Source organism: Vigna unguiculata, unplaced genomic scaffold, assembly GCF_037176805.1.
Source record: "Vigna unguiculata cultivar grain cowpea cultivar isolate G323 ecotype 2 unplaced genomic scaffold, ASM3717680v1 ptg000482l, whole genome shotgun sequence".
Taxonomy (NCBI): domain Eukaryota; kingdom Viridiplantae; phylum Streptophyta; class Magnoliopsida; order Fabales; family Fabaceae; genus Vigna; species Vigna unguiculata.
The window spans coordinates 1-27,500 of NW_028197117.1; the positions used below are offsets into that span (position 1 = coordinate 1).

General features: G+C 33.4%; 8 non-coding genes across 8 annotated transcripts; 3 read left to right on the plus strand and 5 right to left on the minus strand.

Moving 5' to 3' along the window:
* Window positions 1–6,806: 6,806 nt before the first annotated feature.
* Window positions 6,807–6,879, minus strand: TRNAF-GAA (transfer RNA phenylalanine (anticodon GAA)). The gene has a single exon. It is a non-coding gene; the product is annotated as a tRNA-Phe (tRNA).
* Window positions 6,880–8,715: 1,836 nt separating this feature from the next.
* TRNAT-UGU (transfer RNA threonine (anticodon UGU)) lies at window positions 8,716–8,788 on the plus strand. The gene has a single exon. It is a non-coding gene; the product is annotated as a tRNA-Thr (tRNA).
* A 1,105-nt stretch (window positions 8,789–9,893) lies between these two features.
* On the minus strand, window positions 9,894–9,981 carry TRNAS-GGA (transfer RNA serine (anticodon GGA)). Its single transcript has one exon. It is a non-coding gene; the product is annotated as a tRNA-Ser (tRNA).
* Window positions 9,982–18,204: 8,223 nt separating this feature from the next.
* On the minus strand, window positions 18,205–18,275 carry TRNAG-GCC (transfer RNA glycine (anticodon GCC)). The gene has a single exon. It is a non-coding gene; the product is annotated as a tRNA-Gly (tRNA).
* Window positions 18,276–23,318: 5,043 nt separating this feature from the next.
* On the minus strand, window positions 23,319–23,390 carry TRNAT-GGU (transfer RNA threonine (anticodon GGU)). The gene has a single exon. It is a non-coding gene; the product is annotated as a tRNA-Thr (tRNA).
* Window positions 23,391–24,331: 941 nt separating this feature from the next.
* On the plus strand, window positions 24,332–24,415 carry TRNAY-GUA (transfer RNA tyrosine (anticodon GUA)). Its single transcript has one exon. It is a non-coding gene; the product is annotated as a tRNA-Tyr (tRNA).
* A 456-nt stretch (window positions 24,416–24,871) lies between these two features.
* On the plus strand, window positions 24,872–24,945 carry TRNAD-GUC (transfer RNA aspartic acid (anticodon GUC)). The gene has a single exon. It is a non-coding gene; the product is annotated as a tRNA-Asp (tRNA).
* A 2,145-nt stretch (window positions 24,946–27,090) lies between these two features.
* Window positions 27,091–27,161, minus strand: TRNAC-GCA (transfer RNA cysteine (anticodon GCA)). Its single transcript has one exon. It is a non-coding gene; the product is annotated as a tRNA-Cys (tRNA).
* Window positions 27,162–27,500: the final 339 nt, after the last annotated feature.

Consider the following 27,500-nt stretch of genomic DNA (forward strand, 5'->3'; position numbering starts at 1 on the left):
GCAAATCCTCCAGACGTAGAGCACGCAGTGCCTTGAACCCAAATACATTACCGACAATAGAAGTAAACATGTTAGTAACAGAACCTTCTTCAAAAAGGTCTAAAGGATAAGCTACGTAAGCAATATATTGATTTTCTTCCCCAGCAACAGGTTCGATGTGATAGCATCGTCCTTTGTAACGATCAAGACTGGTAAGCCCATCGGTCCACACAGTTGTCCATGTACCAGTAGAAGATTCGGCGGCTACCGCAGCACCTGCTTCTTCAGGTGGAACTCCAGGTTGAGGAGTTACTCGAAATGCTGCCAAGATATCAGTATCTTTGGTTTCATACTCAGGAGTATAATAATTCAATTTATAATCTTTAACACCAGCTTTGAACCCAACACTTGCTTTAGTCTCTGTTTGTGGTGACATAAATCCCTCCCTACAACTCTTGAATTAAGAATTCTTGAAACAATAAGGTCTACTCGATATGACTTAGGAGTTAATGAAATCTTTTACAAAAATCAACTACTATTATCAATTAATCCCAAAGGTTCGTTATGTTATTATTAAATTAAACGATGGTATTTGATTTGTCAAATACATCATTATTGTATACTCTTTTCTATGTATGGCGCAACCCAATCTTTTTTTTTTTTCAATTTGATCTTATTTTTTAATTTTGAAATCGAAAGATCTAATCTAAATAATAATAATAATTTATTCTTAATCTTGACAGTGATATATGTTGTCTATGTAAATCCTAGATGTAAAAATAGGCAGCTTTCTCCCCGGAAAATAAAAAAAGAGGTCAAAAAATAGGGAAACAGAGGGTAAGTCTAAAAAATTGTCTACTGAGGAAATACGAAAGCCAATGATAAAAAAAATGAATTCTAAATTAAGGTACAGGTTCGAATTCCATACAGAATATAGATGATATTTTCTAGAATGATAGAAAAAAAGAAAAGACTTTCGAAAGATTTTATCCAATTGAAATTTTCAAAATAACTGCAGTAAGCTTAAGAATTCAATAATTGAATTTGAATAAGTAAGTAAACAGTTAAAGAGGATTGATGGAATAGTACCAAAAAAATGGAGTACTAACTCCCATTTCTTATTTCTTTTTGAATTAACCGATCAACTTGCTTTCTTATCGAACATTTCTTTTTGATTTAAAAACTTTTTCGGAAAAAAAAATTGGCTTTTGATATGCGAATAAATCCTCCTACTTCCGGTCCTGAAGTTTCTTCGATTGAAAAAAAAAATCTGGGACATATTGACCAAATAATTGGTCCGGTACTAGATGTAGCCTTTCCCCCGGGGAAGATGCCTAATATTTACAATGCTCTGGTAGTTAAGGGTCGAGATACTGTTGGTCAACAAATTAATGTGACTTGTGAAGTACAACAATTATTAGGAAATAATCGAGTTAGGGCTGTAGCTATGAGTGCTACAGATGGTCTAATGAGAGGAATGCAAGTTATTGACACAGGAACTCCCCTAAGTGTTCCAGTAGGCGGAGCAACTCTAGGACGAATTTTCAACGTGCTTGGAGAGCCGATTGATAATTTAGGTCCTGTAGATACTCGTACAACATCTCCCATTCATAGATCTGCGCCTACCTTTATACAATTAGATACAAAATTATCTATTTTTGAAACAGGAATAAAAGTAGTAGATCTTTTAGCTCCTTATCGTCGTGGAGGAAAAATAGGACTTTTCGGTGGAGCTGGAGTGGGTAAAACAGTACTTATTATGGAATTGATCAATAACATTGCCAAAGCTCATGGAGGTGTATCTGTATTTGGCGGAGTAGGTGAGCGTACTCGCGAGGGAAATGATCTTTATATGGAAATGAAAGAATCTGGAGTAATTAATGAACAAAATATTGCAGAATCCAAAGTAGCTTTAGTATATGGTCAAATGAATGAACCACCCGGAGCTCGTATGAGAGTTGGTTTAACTGCCCTAACTATGGCGGAATATTTTCGAGATGTCAATGAGCAAGATGTACTTCTATTTATCGACAATATCTTCCGCTTCGTTCAAGCAGGATCTGAAGTATCTGCCTTATTGGGTCGAATGCCCTCTGCTGTGGGTTATCAACCCACTCTTAGTACTGAAATGGGTTCTTTACAAGAAAGAATCACTTCTACCAAAGAAGGGTCCATAACTTCTATTCAAGCAGTTTATGTACCTGCCGACGATTTAACTGACCCTGCTCCTGCTACGACATTTGCACATTTAGATGCTACTACTGTACTATCAAGAGGATTAGCCGCCAAAGGTATCTATCCAGCAGTAGATCCTTTAGATTCAACCTCAACTATGCTCCAACCTCGAATCGTTGGTGAAGAACATTATGAGACTGCGCAACGAGTTAAACAAACTTTACAACGTTACAAAGAACTTCAAGACATTATAGCTATCCTTGGCTTGGACGAATTATCCGAAGAAGATCGCTTAACCGTAGCAAGAGCACGAAAAATTGAGCGTTTCTTATCACAACCTTTTTTCGTAGCAGAAGTTTTTACCGGTTCGGCTGGAAAATATGTTGGTCTAGTAGAAACAATTAGAGGGTTTAATTTGATTCTTTCTGGAGAATTAGACGGTCTTCCTGAACAAGCCTTTTATTTGGTAGGTAATATCGATGAAGCTACTGCGAAGGCTACGAACTTAGAAACGGAGAGCAATTTGAAGAAATGACTTTAAATCTTTGTGTATTGACCCCCAATCGAATTGTTTGGGATTCAGAAGTGAAGGAAATCATTTTACCTACTAATAGCGGACAAATTGGAGTATTACCTAATCATGCGCCTATTGCCTCAGCTGTCGATATAGGTATTTTGAGAATACGTCTTAAAGACCAATGGTTAACAATGGCTCTGATGGGGGGGTTTGCTAGAATAAATAATAATGAGATAACTGTTTTAGTAAATGATGCGGAAAAGGGTAGTGACATTGATCCACAAGAAGCACAGCAAACTCTTGAAATAGCAGAAACTAATTTGAATAAGGCTGAAGGCAAGAGACAAACAATTGAGGCAAATCTAGCTCTTAGACGAGCTAGAACACGAGTAGAGGCTATCAATGTTATTTCATAACAAGTTGAAATTGATGCGTCCCAATATCCGAAAACAATAAAAAGAAAAAAGAAACAGTCAGAAGAAAAAAGTAAGTAGAAAAGCTTATTAGATACCACAGTCAAAGGTATCTAATAAGTTATAACTATACCTTACCTACTATTGGATTTGAACCAATGACTCCCGCCGTATGAAAGCAATACTCTAACCACTGAGTTAAGTAGGTAATTTAGGACTCCTCCTCAAAAAAAAAAAAAGAAGAGTACCCATCTATCAGATTAATTGATTATAAATGTAAAATTACTGATAAGCAATACCAACCCCCGTTCAAGGGATTCGATCATGTAATATTCATCTTGACAAGCAATTATCTTCATACTATGATAAAATATGTATCAAAAACACAAGGGCTGTAGCTCAGTTAGGTAGAGCACCTCGTTTACACGAGCGCCAATGCTTTTTTTCAGAGGAGTTCATCTTGTAATTAAAAAAGTTTATCTTATAGTAAGAAATCGGTGTCTTACTCCATTTTAAGGAACAAAACAAGAGAACACTAGCCTGACAAAGGGTTTAGCCATAAAATCGAATCCATAATTGATTTGAGATATTGATAAGGTGAATACCCATTTCTCGTCAATGCTAAACATAAAGGGTATAGGGACCTAAAAAAGATTATCTTTTCTTCCTATTTTATGAACTTTAAGGTGTATGAAGTGTCATTTCTTATCTTCTATTTTAATTTTAGTAGGTGGATAAAGAGTCCATTTAACTTAAGTTGATCTAGGCCAGAAGCAGACCTACGTCAAGATAATCCTTCTTTGAAACACTTTGGTAGTGCTCTTTGATTGTTATACAAATAAAAAAGAAGAGCATAGGGAATCATCTCTTTATTCTTTACTGTAAAAAAAAAAAAAGATGGTGGACTAACTAATATTTTTATCAGTTAATGAAAAAGCTCAATGCAAAAAAAAATGCATGTTGGGTTTTGAAAACAATTTAAATCATTTAGATAATAATTAGTTTGATCTGTTTTACCGAGAAGGTCTACGGTTCGAGTCCGTATAGCCCTAATATTCCTACAGATACTAATAATATTAATACTATTTTGGATCGAATAGATCTCATTACTAAGACTATTACTAAAAAAAAAACAATTTGTAACTTTCTATTCGAACATATTCATATTCGATAGAATAATATTAATATTAGTATATTCAGCTAGTCTAAAAAAATGGAGACTTTAGACTAAAAATGAAAATGAATTTGGTATATTTTCTACATTCAGAGGAGTACTTTTATGTTTCTTCTTTACGAATATGATATTTTTTGGGCATTTCTAATAATATCAAGTTTGATTCCTATTTTGGCATTTCTAATTTCTGGAATTTTAGCCCCCATTAGCAAGGGACCGGAAAAACTTTCTAGTTATGAATCCGGAATAGAACCAATAGGCGATGCTTGGTTACAATTTCGAATCCGTTATTATATGTTTGCTCTCATTTTTGTTGTTTTTGATGTTGAAACGGTTTTTCTTTATCCATGGGCAATGAGTTTCGATGTATTAGGGGTATCCGTATTTTTAGAAGCTTTCTTATTCGTGCTTATCCTAATTGTTGGTTCAGTTTATGCATGGCGAAAGGGGGCATTAGAATGGTCTTAATTCTTGACTATTTAGACAATTAGAAAAAAAAATATTGAGACAATTATGAATTCCATTGAGTTTCCCTTACTTGATCAAACAACCCAAAATTCAGTTATTTCAACGACATTAAATGATTTTTCAAATTGGTCAAGATTATCCAGTTTATGGCCGCTTCTTTATGGTACGAGTTGTTGCTTCATTGAATTTGCTTCATTAATAGGATCACGATTCGATTTTGATCGTTATGGACTAGTACCACGATCGAGTCCTAGGCAGGCGGACCTAATTTTAACAGCGGGCACTGTAACTATGAAAATGGCCCCTTCTTTAGTTCGATTATATGAACAAATGCCCGAACCTAAATATGTTATTGCTATGGGAGCCTGTACAATTACGGGGGGGATGTTTAGTACCGATTCTTATAGTACTGTTCGAGGCGTAGATAAGCTAATTCCTGTAGATGTATATTTGCCGGGCTGTCCACCTAAACCGGAGGCCATTATAGATGCTATAACAAAACTTCGTAAGAAAATATCTCGAGAAATATATGAAGATCCAATGAGTTTTCAACGAGAGAATAGATGTTTTACTACCAACCATAAGTTTCATGTTGGATACAGTACTTATACTGACAATTATGGTCAAGAATTTTTCTATCAACCGCCATCTACTTCAGAGATATCGTCTGACACATTTTTTTAAAGTACAATAATAAAAAGCAATTCCTTTTTTAAAAATTTCATCGTATTTTAAAAATTTCATCGTAATAGAAAATACTAATACCAAACTCATAAAAAAAATTTAGGAGAAGCAAAAAATGCAAGGTCGTTTGTCTTCTTGGCTAGTCAAACATGGACTAATTCATAGATCCTTGGGTTTCGATTACCTAGGAATAGAGACTTTACAAATAAAGCCCGAGGATTGGCATTCCATTGCTGTCATTTTATATGTATATGGTTACAATTATCTACGTTCTCAATGTGCCTATGATGTAGCACCCGGAGGACTCTTAGCTAGTGTATATCATTTTACAAGAATAGAGTATGGTATAAATCAACCCGAAGAGGTATGCATAAAAATATTTGTATCAAGAAAAAATCCCAGAATTCCTTCGATTTTTTGGGTTTGGAAAAGTGCGGATTTTCAAGAAAAGGAATCTTATGATATGTTGGGAATCTCTTATGATAGTCATCCGCGTCTAAGACGTATTTTAATGCCCGAAAATTGGATAGGATGGCCTTTGCGTAAAGATTATATTGCTCCAAATTTTTATGAAATACAAGATGCTCACTAAATGATAAAAATAATAAACTAATCCAAACTTCTGCAACCCCAGTCAAAGAATATAAGTACATTCTGTTATAGATCAGACAAAATAATTGATTGACATTAAATCAGGCAGAGTAATGGAAGTTGCATTCAGATATTATTATGTGAGAAATCACAAAATTCAGAAATAATAGAATGAATAATTATAGGGTTTAAAATAGGATGGATAGGAGTTTCTTAAGATTCTAAAACAAAAACAATACTGAGTTCTTATCAGCCAAGCCAATAAAAGAAATAGGATGAACTGCAAAAATTCTTTATCTTTATAATAAACTAATTCTTTATCTTTATAATAAACTATATAACGTGCACATCACCATCAATTATACGGCCACGAAAAAAAAAACACAAAGAAAAGGGCTCGATTCTATTTTGGTAATCCTTCTCAGATGAATTCTTAATATTCTCACTCCACCCCAGAACTTCGACTTTTAGGTCTTTTAACCAACTAATTAAACCACTCGAATATTATGGAAATAGAAACCTTTTTTTGTATCGCAGAAAAAAAAGGAAAAAAATAGATAAAGAATTCATTATCTATATATCTATATCTATATATATATAGATACTATAGATAAGCGAATATACCTAATAAAAAATTGCATCTATTCTTTAATCATCTAGGAAAAGTATATCTACAGATACCTAAATAGATCAAAGAAATATGTTATGTATCAGAATCTAGAAGAACACAAATTTGTATGAGTATCTATCCCCCATATTCATTAAAATGAATATGGGGGATAGATACTCATACAAATGAATCTTGTGTCAGGAACCAGATTTGAACTGGTGACACGAGGATTTTCAGTCCTCTGCTCTACCAACTGAGCTATCCCGACCATTCTTGAAGCTTAATACTTTGATTTTAAAAGATTTTTAAAATCTATGTTAATGAATCTATATCAACTAAGTAAAAAAAAAGTTTGTAAGTGAGTTTCCGCAGTAATAATTATTTTTTATTGTTAATCGTTAATTACGCATATGAAAATTCCTTGCTAAAAAATAAGATATTAATTTATACATTTCTGATTAAAAAAAATTCTATGTGTTTCACATATATATTTATATCTATTCCAAAACTCGTCCCTTGTCATTATGATAGATAAGAAAATTATGATAGATAGGAAATTGATGAAAATAAAAATTCCAATTTCGTTGGGAAATAATAAATCGAATAAAACACATAAATAAGGACTTCAAGATAGAGAGGATATAGGAAAAAAATTAGAAAATGAAAAAGTATTTTTGGGGATAGAGGGACTTGAACCCTCATGATTTCTTAAGTCGACGGATTTTCCTCTTACTTTCAATTTCATTGTTGTCGGTATTGACATGTAGAATAGGACTCTATCTTTATTCTCATCTGATTTATCAGTTCTTCAAGGGTTTTAGCCGATTATGATGAAGTGAATAATTTCATCAATAAATATTCCATCTTTTCTTCAACTTCGAATTGATTTGATTCACATTTTTCATTTGTGAATATTTTTATCACAAATAGATCTTCAATAATAAAATAAAAAGTAACAAATTGAAAGAGTATTTCAGTATATATATATGTTTCTAAATGTTTATCTTTGATCCATTCCTGTAATTTTGGTGAAAGGATTCTTTTACTAATGCAATAAAAAAAGTCGTCAATTTCGTTTGTTAGAACAGCTTCCATAGAGTCTCTGCACCTATCCCTTTTTTATTATCACTTTCTGAATTTTTATTTGTTTTCAGAAAACAGGATTTGGCTCAGGATTGCCCATTGTGAATTCCAGGGTTTCTCTGAATTTGAAAATTATTACTTGGTAAGTTTCCATACCAAAACTCAATCCAATTAAGTCCGTAGCGTCTACCAATTTCGCCATATCCCCATCTTTTTTTTTATTTGAATCTGATTATAATAGAATGCTTTTTTTTTCATTTCTATTATGAGAATTATGCGGGAACTTTTGAATTCATTAAATACATATTATTTTATTAAATATTAAAAACCCCTTTCTCCAATTTTATAGATTTTATTTCATCTATATTGGATACCTTTATTTGTTTGAATCAGAACTAATTCTAATATCTATATATTAACAATTCAATATACACAGATATAGACCACATATCTACTTATCTTCTATGTACCTACTTATCTTCTTTTTTCATACAATTTAGAATACTCGAATGGTCGATTCTTTTTTTTTTTTTGTTTTTGCTTAAAAAAAAAAAGAAAATAAACAATCCATTTATTCATATACAATTTATATAACTAAAACGAATCTAGTGGCTAAAAAAAACCATTCTTTTAATTGAATATAATATAGAATTAGACATTTACTTAGAAATATGGAATTCCTTAATAAATATTTACTAAAATTTATATTTATTCAAATTTACTTTAAGTACTAATAAATAATCTTTTTGAAAGAAATCAATTTAATAATATATATCTAGAATAGTAGATCGAAATAAATTATATTAAATAAATTATATTAATATAATATTAATTATTATCTTGCACTTTATGTTATCAGATAAAATAAATAATAGAAATAATAAAAATTGGGTTTGATTTTCTATATTTTCTTTCTCTATTTTTGATGTTTGTATTAATTTGAATTTTGTTATAAATAACTAAAAATTGATAACTAAGATCCCATTCAATTCTTCTGCATATGTATATTTCGTTTACATTAGCCGGTTTAGCTCAGAGGTTAGAGCATCGCATTTGTAATGCGATGGTCATCGGTTCGAATCCGATAACCGGCTTTTCTCTATTTGTTTTTTACATAATTGATAATATCTTTTTTAGAAATAAAAAATTGGGAGAGTTCGATCTCTGCGGAAGAAATCAAGAAATTAACCTACTTTTTTGTATTCTTTTATATACAATAAATTCGGATATTGATAAAATTCATCTAATTCTTCTTTGTACTATAAAACTTTAGTAGATTTCGCTTCATTTAGAATTCTATAATATTTTTCATTTCGTTTAGTTTTCATTTCGATTTATAAGATTTTTCATTTTAAAAAAGGAGTTTTTATGTCACGTTACAGAGGACCTCGTTTCAAAAAAATACGTCGTCTAGGATATTTACCAGGACTTACTAGTAAAAGGCCAACAGTCAAAAACGAATTTCGAAATCAATTGCGCTTCAGTAAAAAATCTCAATATCGTATTCGTTTAGAAGAAAAACAAAAATTGCGTTTTCATTATGGTCTTACAGAACGACAATTGCTTAAATACGTTCGTATCTCCGGAAAAGCTAAAGGATCAACTGGTCAGGTTTTATTACAACTACTTGAAATGCGCTTGGATAACATACTTTTTCGATTGGGTATGGCTGCGACTATTCCTCAAGCCCGCCAATTTATAAACCATAGACATGTTTTAGTTAATGGTCGTATAGTGGATATACCAAGTTATCGTTGTAAACCTCAAGATATTATTACAGCAAAGGATGAACAAAAATCTAAAACTCTTATTCAAAATTATTTTGATTCAGCCCCCCATGAGAAATTGCCAAATCATTTGACTGTTCACCCTTTCCAATATAAAGGTTTAATTAATCAAATAATAGATAATAAATGGGTTGGTTTGAAAATAAATGAATTACTGGTTGTAGAATATTATTCTCGTCAAACTTAAACTTAACTAAAATAACAAGAGTTTTTTTTACAAGGATTTTCTGCTATTCATATATCATAGACATGGATATGCGAAAATTTTTATTCCTTGCCCACCCGTTATCCACTATTTTTTGTATTACCGAAAAATGAGGAATATAAAGTTGTCCATATCAACAAACAAATTTGAAATATGAAATAATGGTATGCATTGGGATGAGTAATATTGATGAATTTGGTAAAGATTCGGAAAGAGAGGGATTCGAACCCCCGGTAAACAAAAAGCCTACATAGCAGTTCCAATGCTACGCCTTGAACCACTCGGCCATCTCTCCTATATAATGATGCCCAGAAACCGGTTGAATGTTGAATAGTGAATCAATCCTATTTTTCATAAATGCATAAAACCTATTCAAACTATAAAAATACAAAGTAAAATTAAAAAAAAACCTCCTACAAGGTCTTAGGATAAACAAATTTGATTGATGAGTTCATTTTTACGTTATTTCGCACTGTATTATAATTATACAATTCCTTTATTTGTGGGATTGATTTCTCACACCATGATTAATTAAATTATAGAATGGATTTCTACCTATGCCTAGATCTCGGATAAATGAAAATTTTATAGATAAGACCTTTTCAATTGTAGCCAATATCTTATTACGAATAATTCCGACAACTTCAGGAGAAAAAAGGGCATTCACTTATTACAGAGATGGTGTGATTTGATTCCATTTTTTTTGACCGATTTCGGTCAAAAAAAAATGGAATGGAAAAACCCCACGCGTGTTGAAGGTGAAATTTGTAAATAAAAGGATTAATTCCTTCTGTCGTGTATCCTCGATTAATGAAGCCTTATATGCTTGAATTTTAGGTTTCTAGTATTAAGCGAAAGGTTATACCTATACTTATGGGGTTAGGTCAACCCCAAATTACTAGTACTGATAGGCAACATTGGGAAAGAAGCACTACGCTTGGGAATCAAGGACACGAAAACTTTGTATCTATCTATATCCATGGCTTATCGAGATTGGGACTAACAGGAATGGTTGGGACAATAAATATCCATCTCGTTCATATTTTGGATACCCATAGAACCATCGAAGATTATTGAGGTGACTAATTCCAGGAAATTAAGCAGCGTAGAGGACAAAGAAATTGTTGAAGTTCTTATTTTTTTTTATCAAGTACCTACATACTTAATGTTAAGAAATAATTTTTGACAGGAAGGTTGGCTAGAGATTTATTGTAAAAACACTAGCTCTGTTCAGTTGAGAATGAGAATACTGGAATATTTTTTGATTTGATGGATTTTTCTCATTACACACATAAGGGGGGAGCCGTATGAGATGAAAATCTCACGTACAGTTCTGGAGCGGAGATTCTTTGAACCGAATGACGACCGTAACGGATGTCAGCTCAATCTGAAGGAAATTATGCAGAAGCTTTACAGAATTATTATGAGGCTATGCGACTGGAAATTGATCCCTATGATCGAAGTTATATACTTTATAACATAGGCCTTATTCACACAAGTAACGGAGAACATACTAAAGCTTTGGAATATTATTTTCGGGCGCTCGAACGAAACCCATTTTTACCCCAAGCTTTTAATAATATGGCCGTGATCTGTCATTACGTGCGACTATCTCCACTATAGAAAGAAAAAAGAAAAGAACAAGCAAATCCACAAATTTTAATATAAGAAATATAGAAATATAAATAATTATAAATAAGAAAGGCTTTCTACATATATATATCGTTCAAAACAACGATTTTTATCAGCTGTAGCAAAGAAACTTCATAGAAGTAAAAATATGAAGAAATCGATATGTCTAGATACCCTCTTTTTCTATGGATAAAAGATCTAATTGATAAAGGAAGCATCGTAAGGATCAATTAACACGGTTTTCAATCGATATAATAAAAACTGCTTCCTTATCTCATGATAAATAAAGAAGTCAGGAATCCACTTATGTAATAAAAAGGATCCCCTGGTATTTTGAGCAGCGGTGTAGTATCAAATCCCAAAGATAGAAAGTATTTTCTCTTTACTTATAAGAACTTATAAGATAAGAAAGAAAAAACTTTTACCAAGATTCTATAGAAATGAATCTATCATATATTTTTGTATATGATATATAAAATCGAGATAGTTACCTTTCAGAAAATTAGAATTAGGGCGTTAATGCCAATGCTTGATTCCCTTTTCTGAAGGTAGGAGAAAAGATAAAACTAAAAAAAAAGATGAAATTCTTTGAAATTCTTTATTTATTAGTAAAAATGAAAGTTTGAAACTCATATTAATAATTTCTTTTTTTCTTTTAGTTAACTTCAAGATAATAGAACAAAAAAAGAATTGACTACTGAGCCGTATGAGTCAGGAAATTCTCAAGTACGGTTCTAAGGAAAGGAATTGACTCACCTATTTCGACCGAGGAGAACAGGCCATTCGGCAGGGAGACTCAGAAGTTGCGGAGTCTTGGTTTAATCAAGCCGCTGAATATTGGAAACAAGCTATAGCTCTCACCCCCGGTAATTATATTGCAGCACAGAATTGGTTGAAGATCACAGGGCGTTTTGAATAAGAACACTCTGTTTCTTTTTTTTCTTATATATTTATCTATCTATATAAAGATATAGATAGATAAATATATATTGTTATAAATTCTTGTTTCTTGTCCCTATCAAATTCAAAAATCATTTCTATAGGAACGACCAATCACATAATTTAAATATATCCCTTCTAATTTTGTTCGATTTTGTCTAGTATTTCATAGAAATAAACGAGATGTGGATACAGTAGATAATTTTCTCCTTTTTTCTGTTATTTAAACTAATATTCAATCAAATTAAGAAAAGAGACCTTCAAAAAAAGAAATAAAATATAGGTATATTGCCTAATAATGAATGCTAATGCCTGCTCAATTTGAAATAGAGTACATACTTATACTTTATCTAAAAAAAAAAATAAAATCTAAGGAATAGAATTAGAATAAAATCTGAATACATTTGATTAGGCTGCACGAAAAATTATTGAACTTCCATTCAGAGTTCCCAAAAAGGTCTTAGAAGATTAAAATAGGTCCGTTGAGCGCCTCACTCTTATGTCATAATAGATTCGAACACTTGCCCCGAATTGACTTCGAGATCATAATTGTTCTAGTGAAAAACTAAAGAAATGAAATTTACTAAGATATCCAATACATGAGAGATAGGAGAGAACAAAACTCAATAGAAACATCTCTAATAAGTTCACTAATTCTGTTTTATGTTGGCAGGTCTCTTTGTATGTGTTGTCTGGAAAGAGGAGGACTCAATGATTATTCGTTCACCGGAACCAGAAGTTAAAATTTTGGTAGATAGGGATCCTATAAAAACTTCTTTTGAGGAATGGGCAAAACCTGGTCATTTCTCAAGAACAATAGCTAAGGGACCAGATACTACTACTTGGATCTGGAACCTACATGCTGACGCTCATGATTTTGATAGCCATACTAATGATTTAGAGGAGATTTCCCGAAAAGTTTTTAGTGCGCATTTTGGCCAACTCTCTATCATCTTTCTTTGGCTGAGTGGCATGTATTTTCATGGTGCTCGTTTTTCCAATTATGAGGCATGGTTAAGTGATCCTACTCACATTAGGCCTAGTGCTCAGGTGGTTTGGCCAATAGTGGGTCAAGAAATATTGAATGGTGATGTAGGGGGGGGGTTCCGAGGAATACAAATAACCTCTGGTTTTTTTCAGATTTGGAGAGCATCTGGAATAACTAATGAATTACAACTCTATTGTACTGCAATTGGTGCATTGGTCTTTGCAGCCTTAATGCTTTTTGCTGGTTGGTTTCATTATCACAAAGCTGCTCCAAAATTGGCTTGGTTCCAAGATGTAGAATCTATGTTGAATCACCATTTGACAGGGCTCCTAGGGTTGGGGTCTCTTTCTTGGGCAGGACATCAAATACATGTATCTTTACCGATTAACCAATTTCTAAATGCTGCAGTAGATCCCAAAGAGATACCACTTCCTCATGAATTTATCCTAAATCGGGATCTTTTGGCTCAACTTTATCCGAGTTTTTCCGAGGGAGCAACCCCATTTTTTACCTTGAATTGGTCAAAATACGGAGAATTTCTTACTTTTCGTGGAGGATTAGATCCAGTAACTGGAGGTTTATGGCTGACCGATATTATACACCATCATTTAGCTATTGCAATTCTTTTCTTGATAGCGGGTCACATGTATAGGACCAACTGGGGTATTGGTCACAATATAAAAGACATTTTAGAGGCACATAAAGGTCCATTTACAGGCCAGGGTCATAAAGGTATATATGAGATTCTAACAACGTCATGGCATGCTCAATTATCTATTAATCTAGCTATGTTAGGCTCTTTGACCATTGTTGTAGCTCACCATATGTATTCTATGCCTCCTTATCCATACCTAGCTACTGACTATGGTACACAACTGTCATTGTTTACACATCACATGTGGATTGGTGGATTTCTCATAGTCGGTGCTGCTGCGCATGCAGCGATTTTTATGGTAAGAGATTATGATCCGACTATTCGATACAACGATCTATTAGATCGTGTCCTTAGACATCGTGATTCAATCATATCACATCTTAACTGGGTATGTATCTTTTTAGGTTTTCACAGTTTTGGTTTGTATATTCATAATGATACCATGAGCGCATTAGGGCGCCCTCAAGATATGTTTTCAGATACTGCTATACAATTACAGCCGATCTTTGCTCAATGGATACAAAATACCCACGCTTTAGCACCTGGCACAACAGCCCCAGGTGCAGCAACAAGTACCAGTTTGACTTGGGGAGGTGAAAATTTAGTAGCAGTGGGCGGTAAAGTTGCTTTGTTACCTATTCCTTTAGGAACTGCGGATTTTTTGGTCCATCATATTCATGCATTTACAATTCATGTAACAGTATTGATACTCTTAAAGGGTGTTCTATTTGCTCGTAGTTCACGATTGATACCGGATAAAGCAAATCTAGGTTTTCGTTTCCCTTGTGATGGACCTGGAAGAGGGGGGACATGCCAAGTATCCGCTTGGGATCATGTCTTCTTAGGACTATTTTGGATGTACAATTCAATTTCCGTAGTTATATTCCATTTCAGTTGGAAAATGCAGTCAGATGTTTGGGGTAGTATAAGTGATCAAGGGATAGTAACTCATATCACAGGAGGAAATTTTGCGCAGAGTTCCATTACCATTAATGGGTGGCTTCGTGATTTCTTATGGGCGCAGGCATCCCAGGTAATTCAGTCTTATGGTTCTTCATTATCTGCATATGGTCTTTTTTTCTTGGGTGCACATTTTGTATGGGCTTTTAGTTTAATGTTTCTATTCAGCGGGCGTGGTTATTGGCAAGAACTTATTGAATCCATTGTTTGGGCTCATAATAAATTAAAAGTTGCTCCTGCTACTCAGCCCAGAGCCTTGAGCATTGTACAAGGACGTGCTGTAGGAGTAACACATTACCTTCTAGGTGGAATTGCCACAACATGGGCATTCTTCTTAGCAAGAATTATTGCAGTAGGATAATAGCTAGGAGGATTTGAAAATCATTATGGCATTAAGATTTCCAAGCTTTAGTCAAGGCTTAGCTCAAGACCCCACTACTCGTCGTATTTGGTTTGGTATTGCTACCGCACATGACTTCGAAAGTCATGATGATATTACTGAGGAACGTCTTTATCAGAATATTTTTGCTTCTCATTTCGGGCAATTAGCAATCATTTTTCTGTGGACTTCCGGGAATCTCTTTCATGTAGCTTGGCAAGGTAATTTTGAGACATGGGTACAGGATCCTTTACATGTAAGACCTATTGCTCATGCAATTTGGGATCCTCATTTTGGTCAACCAGCTGTAGAAGCTTTTACTCGAGGGGGTGCTCTAGGTCCTGTTAATATAGCCTATTCTGGTGTTTATCAGTGGTGGTATACAATCGGTTTACGTACTAATGGGGATCTTTATACTGGAGCTATTTTTCTATTAATACTTTCTATTATATCTTTAATAGCAGGTTGGTTACACCTACAACCAAAATGGAAACCGAGTGTTTCGTGGTTTAAAAATGCCGAATCCCGCCTCAATCATCATTTGTCAGGACTATTCGGAGTAAGTTCCTTGGCTTGGACAGGGCATTTAGTTCATGTTGCTATTCCGGGGTCCAGGGGGGAATCCGTTCGATGGAACAATTTATTAGATATCTTGCCGCACCCCGAGGGATTAGGTCCATTTTTTACAGGTCAGTGGAATCTTTATGCTCAAAACCCAGATTCCAATAATCATATATTTGGTACCCCTCAAGGAGCAGGAACTGCTATTCTAACACTTCTCGGAGGATTTCATCCGCAAACTCAAAGTTTATGGTTAACTGATATTGCACACCATCATTTGGCTATTGCGTTTATTTTTCTAGTTGCTGGCCATATGTATAGAACTAATTTCGGGATTGGTCACAGTATTAAAGATCTTTTAGAAGCACATACTCCTCCGGGGGGTAGATTGGGGCGTGGGCATAAGGGTCTTTATGATACAATCAATAATTCAATTCATTTTCAATTAGGTCTTGCTCTAGCCTCTTTAGGGGTTATTACTTCCTTGGTAGCACAACACATGTACTCTTTACCTGCTTATGCGTTTATAGCGCAAGACTTTACTACTCAAGCTGCCTTATATACTCATCATCAATATATAGCAGGCTTCATTATGACAGGGGCTTTTGCTCATGGAGCTATCTTTTTTATTAGAGATTATAATCCAGAGCAGAATCAAGATAATGTCTTGGCAAGAATGTTAGACCATAAAGAAGCTATCATATCCCACTTAAGTTGGGCTAGCCTCTTTCTGGGGTTCCATACTCTGGGACTTTATGTCCATAACGATGTCATGCTTGCTTTTGGTACTCCGGAGAAACAAATTTTGATTGAACCTATATTTGCCCAATGGATACAATCTGCTCATGGTAAAACTTCCTATGGGTTCGATATACTTTTATCTTCAACGAACAGTCCGGCGTTCAATGCGGGACGAAGCATATGGTTGCCTGGTTGGTTAAACGCTGTAAATGAGAATAGTAATTCTCTATTCTTAACAATAGGGCCTGGAGACTTCTTGGTTCATCATGCTATTGCTCTTGGTTTACATACAACTACTTTGATTTTAGTAAAAGGTGCTTTGGATGCGCGTGGTTCTAAGTTAATGCCTGATAAAAAAGATTTTGGTTATAGTTTTCCTTGTGATGGCCCGGGACGAGGCGGAACTTGTGATATTTCCGCTTGGGACGCATTTTATTTGGCAGTTTTCTGGATGTTAAATACCATTGGATGGGTTACTTTTTATTGGCATTGGAAACACATTACACTATGGCAGGGTAATATTTCACAGTTTAATGAATCTTCTACCTATTTGATGGGATGGTTAAGAGATTATCTATGGTTGAACTCTTCACAACTTATCAATGGATATAACCCTTTTGGTATGAATAGTTTATCAGTCTGGGCATGGATGTTCTTGTTTGGACATCTTGTTTGGGCTACTGGATTTATGTTCTTAATTTCTTGGCGCGGATATTGGCAGGAATTGATTGAAACTTTGGCATGGGCTCATGAACGTACACCTTTGGCTAATTTGATTCGATGGAGAGATAAACCAGTGGCTCTTTCCATTGTGCAAGCAAGATTGGTTGGACTAGCCCACTTTTCCGTAGGTTATATATTTACTTATGCAGCCTTCTTAATTGCCTCTACATCGGGCAAATTCGGTTAATTGAATTCTTTATTATATATATCTGGCAAGAATCTCATTTCCTTCTATAGGGAAGAGAAGCCACTTATACATCTAGGATCCGACTTCTATCATTGATGCTAATAGCAAATTAACCATTATGGCAAGGAAAAGTGTTATTCAGAGGGAAAAGAAGAGACAAAAATTGGAACAGAAATATCATTTGATTCGCCGATCCTCAAAAAAAGAAATAAGCAAAGTTCCGTCGTTAAGTGAGAAATGGGAAATTCATGGAAAATTAGAATCACTACCGCGTAATAGTGCACCTATACGTCTTCATCGACGTTGTTTTTCGACCGGAAGACCGAGAGCTAATTATCGAGACTTTGGATTATCTGGACACATACTTCGGGAAATGGTTCATGCATGTTTCTTGCCGGGTGCAACAAGATCCAGTTGGTAAGGATTTCCAATTATCTTCATTTTTTTCATTTTATTATCAGCGATCATAGGAGGGTCCCTTTACCGTTATGTATAAATGGTTTATTCTATTTATATAGATATGGTAAAGGGACGCATTCCATCTTTGTTTTTGTTCATTAGTTATCAATTCTTTTCTTTATCGCGGAGTAGAGCAACTTGGTAGCTCGCAAGGCTCATAACCTTGAGGTTACGGGTTCAAATCCCGTCTCCGCAACTTTTTGAATTTGATAAAAAAACAAGGTTTCAAGAAGAAGGGCATTATACGCAGTAAATTCTATGGCATTTTTCATACTATGACTATTAAATACATAGGGCGGATAGCGGGAATCGAACCCGCGTCTTCTCCTTGGCAAAGAGAAATTTTACCATTCGACTATATCCGCGTTTTCATTGTACTTGATATGCGATTCTATTTATACAGAGATGGGCCTGATATTCTATATAGGGATATAGGGATAATGAAAAAGAAATTTAGATAATAGATATTGTCTCCCAAATAAAATATTTTCTATTACTATTCATTTTTATCAAGAATTCCCATTTCTATTATTACATTTCTATTATTATATATGGTTTTTTTCTATATATCTATATAATTGAATTGAAATTATCATTCTATCGAATATTTTGATTTACTTTTTTCTTAAAAAAGTAAGTTCCTATTAATAAAAAATTATATTTATCTATATAGAGATACAGATAGATATTCTATATTATTAAATACTAGACGACGTATAAATAGATTTATAGTATTTCATTTGAATATTCTATTCATATCATATTAATATGAATAGAATATTCAAATGAAATTCAAATTTTTATAGTTCATTTTTTCTATTTTATTTCTTTTAGTTTCACAATGTACCACCATATAAGTATAAGATATAAGATTTTTCCAATAGAAGAAGTTTACTCCCCCTTAGAATGTAATGTGTTATAGTTTTCTTTTTTTTTTTTAGGAACTGATCTATTCCCTTTATGGCTGACAATCCGAAAGAATTCTGAGGGAGGGGTCATTTCATTTTTAATCTAGAATAAAAAGAACTTCAAGAAATGAGAGAATTAAGAATACCCACTAGAAACACTAATCCAATCCATAATGATGTACCGGAAAATAGAACATTTTTGTTATTTGACCAACCTTCAGGAGAAGCAAATACAACAGGTACACTAATCAATAAAATAAATGAAATAGCAATTAATGCAAAAACAGCTAATTGGAAAGCAATAGTCATGTTTCTAATCCTCCAATTTACCAACAAAAGAACTTTACCATTTGATCCCTCAACCCCTGGATGCCTTTCTTAATATTCATTGAAAAAAAAATTTGTAAATGGAAAAACGCAGAAGGGTTTTATCATGAATTCATTGATTTTGTTTATTATCAACCCTTTTGAGGCTTGGATCGAGGATAGTTTTTTTACTTCACAAAAAGGCATGCTGGATTTTGTACCTATATACATACCGATAGAAAACTAAACCAATAAATTCACATTGAATATCTTTCCTATGGGTCGATAAAAGGGTATCAATTCAAATACTCATGGTCTACTCAGTGGAATAAAGATAAAAAAATATATATATTAGCTTTTGGAGAGATGGCTGAGTGGTTGATAGCCCCGGTCTTGAAAACCGGTATAGTTTGAAACAAAGAATTATCGAGGGTTCGAATCCCTCTCTCTCCTTTTTCTCGATGAATAGATTTGTTTATTTTCTTAGTTTCTATCGAATCTTTTTTTCGGACTGGGCTATATATCCTCAACATCCCGAAAAAAAGATTCGATAGAAACTAAGAAAATAGGAAAATAAATTCTTCTTTACGACTCGCTCTACTCAACCAAATATTTATAGTAAAAAAAAGGGATTTCTACTTCATTGGATCTCACGTCTCAATTAAGAGGAGTCATGGAAAGAACAGGTTCAAAATCGCGATCAATTCCTTTTTCAAATCCTGCGGCAGCTGCGCGAGCTCTTCCCGCGTGCCATAAATGGCCTACAAATAGAAAGAATCCTAGAACAAAATGAGAAGTAGCTAACCAACTTCTAGGAGAAACATAATTGACTGCATTAATCTCTGTAGCTACGCCACCCACGGAATTTAATGAACCTAAAGGAGCATGAGTCATATATTCCGCAGAACGACGTTCTTGCCAAGGCTGTATATCTTTTTTCAGTCTACTCAAGTCTAAACCATTAGGACCCCTTAGAGGTTCTAACCAAGGAGCACGCAAATCCCAAAAACGCATAGTTTCTCCGCCAAAAATAACTTCTCCAGTCGGGGAACGCATTAGATATTTACCTAAACCTGTAGGTCCTTGAGCAGATCCTACATTAGCCCCAAGACGTTGGTCTCTAACTAGAAAAGTAAATGCTTGAGCTTGAGAAGCTTCTGGACCAGTGGGCCCATAAAACTCACTAGGATAAGCGGTATTATTAAACCAGACAAAGCAACAAGCAATAAAACCAAAAACAGATAAAGCACCTAAACTATAAGATAAGTAAGCTTCTCCAGACCATACAAGTGCACGCCGAGCCCATGCAAAGGGTTTGGTTAAGATATGCCAGATTCCACCAAGTATACAAATGGAACCCAACCATACATGCCCTCCAATAATATCTTCCAAATCGTCCACACTAACAATCCACCCTTCGCCCCCAAAAGGCGATTTTAATAAATATCCAAATAGAATACTTGGACTAAGGGTCAAATTGGTTATTTTTCTTACATCTCCCCCCCCCGGAGCCCATGTATCATATATACCTCCAAAATAAAGAGCCTTGAATACTAGAAGAAAAGCACCTATACCTAACAAGATTAAGTGAATACCCAAAATTGTAGTCATTTTATTTCTATCTTTCCATACATAACCGAAGAACGGAAAAGATTCTTCAAGAGTCTCAGGTCCCAGAAGTGCATGATAAATACCGCCAAAGCCCAATACTGCAGAGGAAATTAAGTGAAGTACTCCAGACACAAAGTATGGAAAAGTGTCTATAACTTCCCCCCCAGGACCTACTCCCCAACCTAGAGTAGCTAGGTGGGGAAGCAAAATTAAACCTTGTTCATACATGGGCTTCTCGGGTACGAAATGAGCCACTTCAAAAAGGTTCATTGCTCCGGCCCAGAATACTATTAATCCAGCATGGGCTACATGGGCCCCTAATAGTTTACCAGATAAATTGATAAGTCGGGCATTCCCGGCCCACCAAGCGAAACCGGTAGTTTCCTGGTCACGACCAGTTAAAGCTAAAGTTCCATTAAAGAGCGTTTCCACGTGGTAGAACCTCCTCAGGGAATATAAGGTTTTCATGAGGCTGATCTTGAGCTGCCATCCACGCACGAATACCTTCGTTTAAGAGAATATTTTTTGTGTAGAAAGTCTCAAATTCAGGATCTTCCGCTGCGCGGATTTCTTGAGAAACGAAGTCATAAGCACGTAGGTTCAGGGCCAAACCGACTACCCCAAGAGCACTCATCCATAAACCAGTTACTGGTACAAATAACATAAAGAAATGTAACCAACGTTTATTGGAAAAAGCAACCCCAAAGATTTGGGACCAAAAGCGATTAGCAGTAACCATTGAATAAGTTTCTTCAGCTTGGGTTGGGTTAAAAGCACGGAATGTATTTGCGCCATCACCATCTTCAAATAAAGTATTTTCTACGGTTGCACCATGAATAGCGCATAGTAGTGCAGCGCCCAATACACCAGCAACTCCCATCATATGAAATGGGTTTAATGTCCAATTATGAAATCCTTGGAAAAAGAGGATGAATCGAAATATAGCTGCTACACCAAAACTTGGAGCAAAGAACCAACCAGACTGACCCAGTGGATAAATAAGGAATACAGAAACAAAAACAGCAATTGGACCTGAGAATGCGATTGCATTATAAGGTCGCAATTGAACAGATCGAGCAAGTTCAAATTGACGTAACATGAAACCTATTAATCCGAAAGCACCGTGGAGAGCAACAAAAGTCCACAGACCGCCTAACTGACACCAACGGGTAAAATCTCCCTGTGCTTCAGGACCCCACAGTAACAACAAAGAGTGTGCTAAACTATTAGCGGGAGTGGAAACTGCAGCGGTTAAGAAGTTGCAGCCTTCTAAATAAGAACTTGCCAAGCCGTGAGTATACCATGAAGTTACAAAGGTCGTACCTGTAAACCAACCCCCCAAGGCGAAATAGGCGCAAGGAAAGAGTAATAGACCGGACCAACCCACAAAAACGAAACGGTCCCTCCGCAACCAGTCATCCATAATATCAAATAAATCATTTTCATCTTTGGTAAATTTACCAAGAGCTATAGTCATAGCGATCCTCCTATTCAACTACTTCAACCATTTCCCAACACCTCATAGAGCATTTTCAGAGATGGGACGGACCTTGATCATTTATCTCTATTCATTTCTCTCTCTATATATATATAGAATATATAAGTATACTTTCCCTTGTTTTCTAATCGGTTTCGAATAAAAAATCATTTATGGGTCTATTGATATCTAGGGCAAATCCATGAACTCGATGTGGTTATTCCTTATCTATTCTTAAAAATCTTCCAAGTCATCAATCATAAAATCTGCTATGACTCCAAAATCCGATAGAAATTTTTTTTTCAGAACTGTTCAAGAAACAAATGATCCCCTGTTTCACTTCTTATACCTAGCGGATCTTCAGACATATTTCTCTCCTTTCATCAAAGAAACTTATTCTTGAAGTTTGGTTGTGAATTGACTTCTATTTTGTCTAGGAAACTACTGTAGGATCATAGGTTTTCTAAATTTCTATTTCATTTACAGTTTTTTCTTTAGTATTTCATTTTTTTTTATAAATACTATAATAAAAAGAAAAAACTGTAAATGAAAGTTTTTGTCTCATATATATGAATTGCTGGAAAAATATCGTACACATCGATATGAAAAGAAACTATTTGATATGTGAAGACATAATTTAATGTATTTTTCTATTATTTCTATAAGATTCTATCTAATCTTATAGAAATAATAGAAATTTATGGAAAAAAATATGTTTCATTTTAATTTTAAAAAAACTTGTTTGGTGGAACTTGAAATTCGTATTAAGGCCCTTCTGAGTAAAGAAAAGGCATAACCTTTTTTCTTAGTTCAGAAACAAGAAGATTTCATTGGAAATATTCAGAGATTCTTAGGGAGTCTAAACGAAAAAAGTCTTAAAAAGAAAAAAAATTGTTCGAATTGAATCTTTATCAAATTTGAATATCAGAATAGTAGATATAAATATAATTCAACGGGTTAGGTCCACTTACTTTTTTTTATTTTTCCATTATTGAATTTTACACTTTTTCTTTTTTATTACAAATAGAAACTTTTTCAAAATATCAAGAATCTTTTTATTCTTCCTTCAAATAGAAAGACTATTGCTTTTGAAAAAAAAAGTAAAAAGCCCCTTATCGGATTTGAACCGATGACTTACGCCTTACCATGGCGTTACTCTACCACTGAGTTAAAAGGGCCCTTTTTCTTTCTTTCAATTTCTAAATAAGGAACTAGCATGACTAGTACATATATTTGTTACTGTGTATACTTATTCTATAAATTTATATAAATTATTTCTATAAATTTATATAAATTATATAAATTAAATGATATAAATGGGATTAGAATACATGTACATCAATATCTATTATTTGTATAATGACTCATCAAAGAACAAAAAATTGGATTTACCTAGTGAATAGAATATAGTTAAAAAAAAGAATTGATTAAGATTGGATTTGATCCATATCAAATATATTATTTCAAAATGGATTCTTGAAGTCATTCTAATCATAACACTAAATTCTTTTTATTGATACATAAATGTACTCACAAAATAAAATATTTCATCGAAACATTGATAAAATCGAATCATTGATAAAATGGATTCAATATGTTCTGTCCCTAAACCAAATTTTTATTTTTTTATTGAAAAATTCTATTTTCCAAAGTTTTTTTTCTTAGTATTAGATATAAATCTACCTATCGAATCTTAGTATTAGTAATAAATGATAGAAATGAAGTTTTAACCTCTCGTCCTTTGCAACAAACGAATCATTCCTGTGAAGAATTTTCTCTTTATTGGAACATTACTTCTTTTTTTTTCTTATTATGACTGGAATAAAAAAATTTAGAAATATAAATGATTAATAAAAAATTTCTATGGAATTATGAAAGAACGAAAAATATTTTTTTTTATCGAATCATATCATTATATTGACAATTGCAAAAAACTGTTCATACTATGAACGTAGTATAATGGCGGTCGGGCAAGTATGCCCCCATCGTCTAGTGGTTCAGGACATCTCTCTTTCAAGGAGGCAGCGGGGATTCGACTTCCCCTGGGGGTAGGGTGTTACGAAAGGAAGTTGATCAAAAATTTTCAATAAAAACTGAAATGTATTCTTCCTATTGTGCTGGGTCGATGCCCGAGCGGTTAATGGGGACGGACTGTAAATTCGTTGGCAATATGTCTACGCTGGTTCAAATCCAGCTCGGCCCAAGAATTTGCCGATCCACTATGAAATTCTATAACCCATTTATAGTTCTCTGGAAATGACTGATGTGCTATGATACGGAAGAATCAAAATATTAAACATATCTAAGGTTATTTCTTTTTTTTCTGTATTCCATATTTCTTTCCACAAATTCAAAATCTTGTTAATAATCGGTATTCATGTCAAGATCTGTAAGTAGAAAATATAAGGAAAAATTGAAAAAAAAAATTTTTTTTTTCATTGATTCAATTTTCAATCGATTTGTTAATAGAATAAGAATAAGAAACGGATTACGAGTAATTTGTGTCGATCTCACTAAAGTGGATATCGATATACATATCAATATATAAAAAAATGCGCTTTTTTCATTTACAACAAAAAGGTTCGAATCCGAAATAGAAAAAGAAAAGGTTTGACAGAAACGGTCCGTAAAAATATTTATACAGTACACCCCTTTCCCTGGGATTGTAGTTCAATTGGTCAGAGCACCGCCCTGTCAAGGCGGAAGCTGCGGGTTCGAGCCCCGTCAATCCCGTTGGATATAAATCCAAAAAAATAAAAAATAAATTCCTTTTTTGTGTATTTGTAGGGAATCAAATTGATAAACAAAATTTTATTTGGGGCCCCCCCCTGCTTTTTCATTTGTTTCGCCGAAAAAGGAAGGAAAGGGATTTTGGACTTTCATCAAGAATAAATGTTTTTTTGTTTTATTTAGTATGGATAAAAGATCTTCCTATGTTATACTATTTCATGAGTTGATTTGATAGCTCAGATTTTGTGATTCATGATATTGATCCGATTTGATATCATTGAAATCCAATTTATACCATTGTTGAAAGATTGAACATTTCTATGGGATTAAATCCCGAATTTTTTTTTTAGAAATTTAAGAGAAATAGAACATAATAAAGATTATGGAAGTAAATATTCTCGCATTTATTGCTACTGCACTGTTTATTCTAGTTCCTACTGCTTTTTTACTTATAATTTATGTAAAAACGGTAAGTAAAAGTGACTAATTTCACTGAAATATGATTTCTTCATTTTTATGAATGATTTAAAAAAATGATCGTACAATCAGCGTAATCCAGATAGTAGAAATCAATTTGATTTCTACTATCTGAGAATTGCGTCCAATTTTTTTTTTCAGATTCTTTTTACAAACAATTCCGGTATCTTAGGAAAAAAAGGGGGTAAAAAAACAGGAATGGTTATTACACGGTCCGCCATTTTCCATATATATATATATCTATATAACCAGGTTAAGCGTCAGTTCATCGAAATAGAAATTTTAAGAAAAATTTGATTGGAATAGGAATCCATTTCTTCTTCTTTTTGATTCCCTTGTTTTTCTCAAAATAGGAATATGGGAATAATGAAAATATTTGTTTGATTGAAAGAGTATTTTCAATTCCTATAAGATACATAGAATACATTACACTACTAAAATATAATAGAATCAAGATAGATTTTCTATTTGAACTCAATTAATTAGTATTAGTTTAAATGAAATATTTTCATTCAATAGTTTCGAAATTCAAAAATTCAGGTAGAAATCAACAAGGTTACTTGGATCCCTTAACTCAATTTTTAGTATCCCTATAGCCCACTTCTTCCCCATACTACGAGGGAAAGGGAAAATGAAAAAACTACCATTAAAGCAGCCCAAGCAATACTTACTATATCCATGTAAATTTTGTCTCCTATCTCTATAAATATGAAGGAACTATTTCATTATTTTTTCAAATTTTTTATTCTATTCTTTTTTTTGTATTATTCGCTAAAAATACTATACTATAATAGTGGAATTGCTATTACAGAGTCAAAAAAAGGATTCTGGGCTAACATCATTCACGAAAAACAAGAATTCATTCTATTTATTAGTTATTAGAACATCTAAAAAGTTTTTTTTGATTATTTTTAGTAAAATCATAAAACATTAAACATAAAAAAATTATAGGAAGTTATAAGTCAATGAATGTTACTACCAGGTGGGAATATTAAGATTTCTCTTTTATCATTTCCTTAAGGATTTCATAAAAAAAGAATCAAGACAGATTCATTTGCATACTTATACTCTTCTTTCTATTTGAAATAGTCCCTTAAATGTCTCCCAATTCGTTCTCTAAAATAATTAAAAAAACTTTTTTTCTTTTCTATTCGATTTTAGAATCAAAACTTTTTAATTTTATTAGAATATAGAATATGAAAATCTAAAGAATACTTTTTTTGAATATTACGAAAGCGAATTAGCTAAATTAAAGCTATTAAATAGAATTGATCTAAATAAATAATATTGATAAAATGTGGAAGCACTCATAAACTTTAAATTAGTCTGTATAGAAGGTTTTTCTTCTGCCTTTTCTCTACCTAAAAATGGACTTTCCTATCCGACTTATTCTTAATCCAATCTAATAAAAGACCCAGTCAGGAGACAGACACTACAATAGTTGTGTAGTGAACGAACTATCATTTCTAAATTTATGGATTCCTTTTCACTACTAGAATCTTTCCTTGAATTCGAGACAAAAATATTTACAACATTTTTTAAGCTACTGATGCTTATAATTTCGAATCAAACGCAATTCTCAAGACTCCTTTTCCCTCGCTTGCTTCTGTTGGAAAAAAAGTTTTCTAAAAAAACGTAATATAATCTTTCATTTACAGTTTCTTATCGATCAGGCGACACCCGGATTTGAACTGGGGAAAAAGGATTTGCAGTCCCCCGCCTTACCACTCGGCCATGCCGCCAATAAAAATATAGATATGAAGTTTTTGAGAATACTCCCCCCTTTTCTTTCTATTGAAAAATTGAAAAACAATCTTGAGACAAATCGCAACCGTTAACTATTCTTTTATGAATTATTCTTGAATATTTGAATAGAAATTTTTTTTTCTTAATGAGATCAGAAAATAAAAATTGATACATAACCAATCAATATTGCTTTTTTTTTTAACTTTGTTCATTCTAATTATAACAGCAACTTTCAATATATGTAAACCCTAGAATATCAATTTGATCTGTTACACAGATATTATCTAATCGAGTATCTTATCCATATCTATATAGATATAGAATACCAATACTAT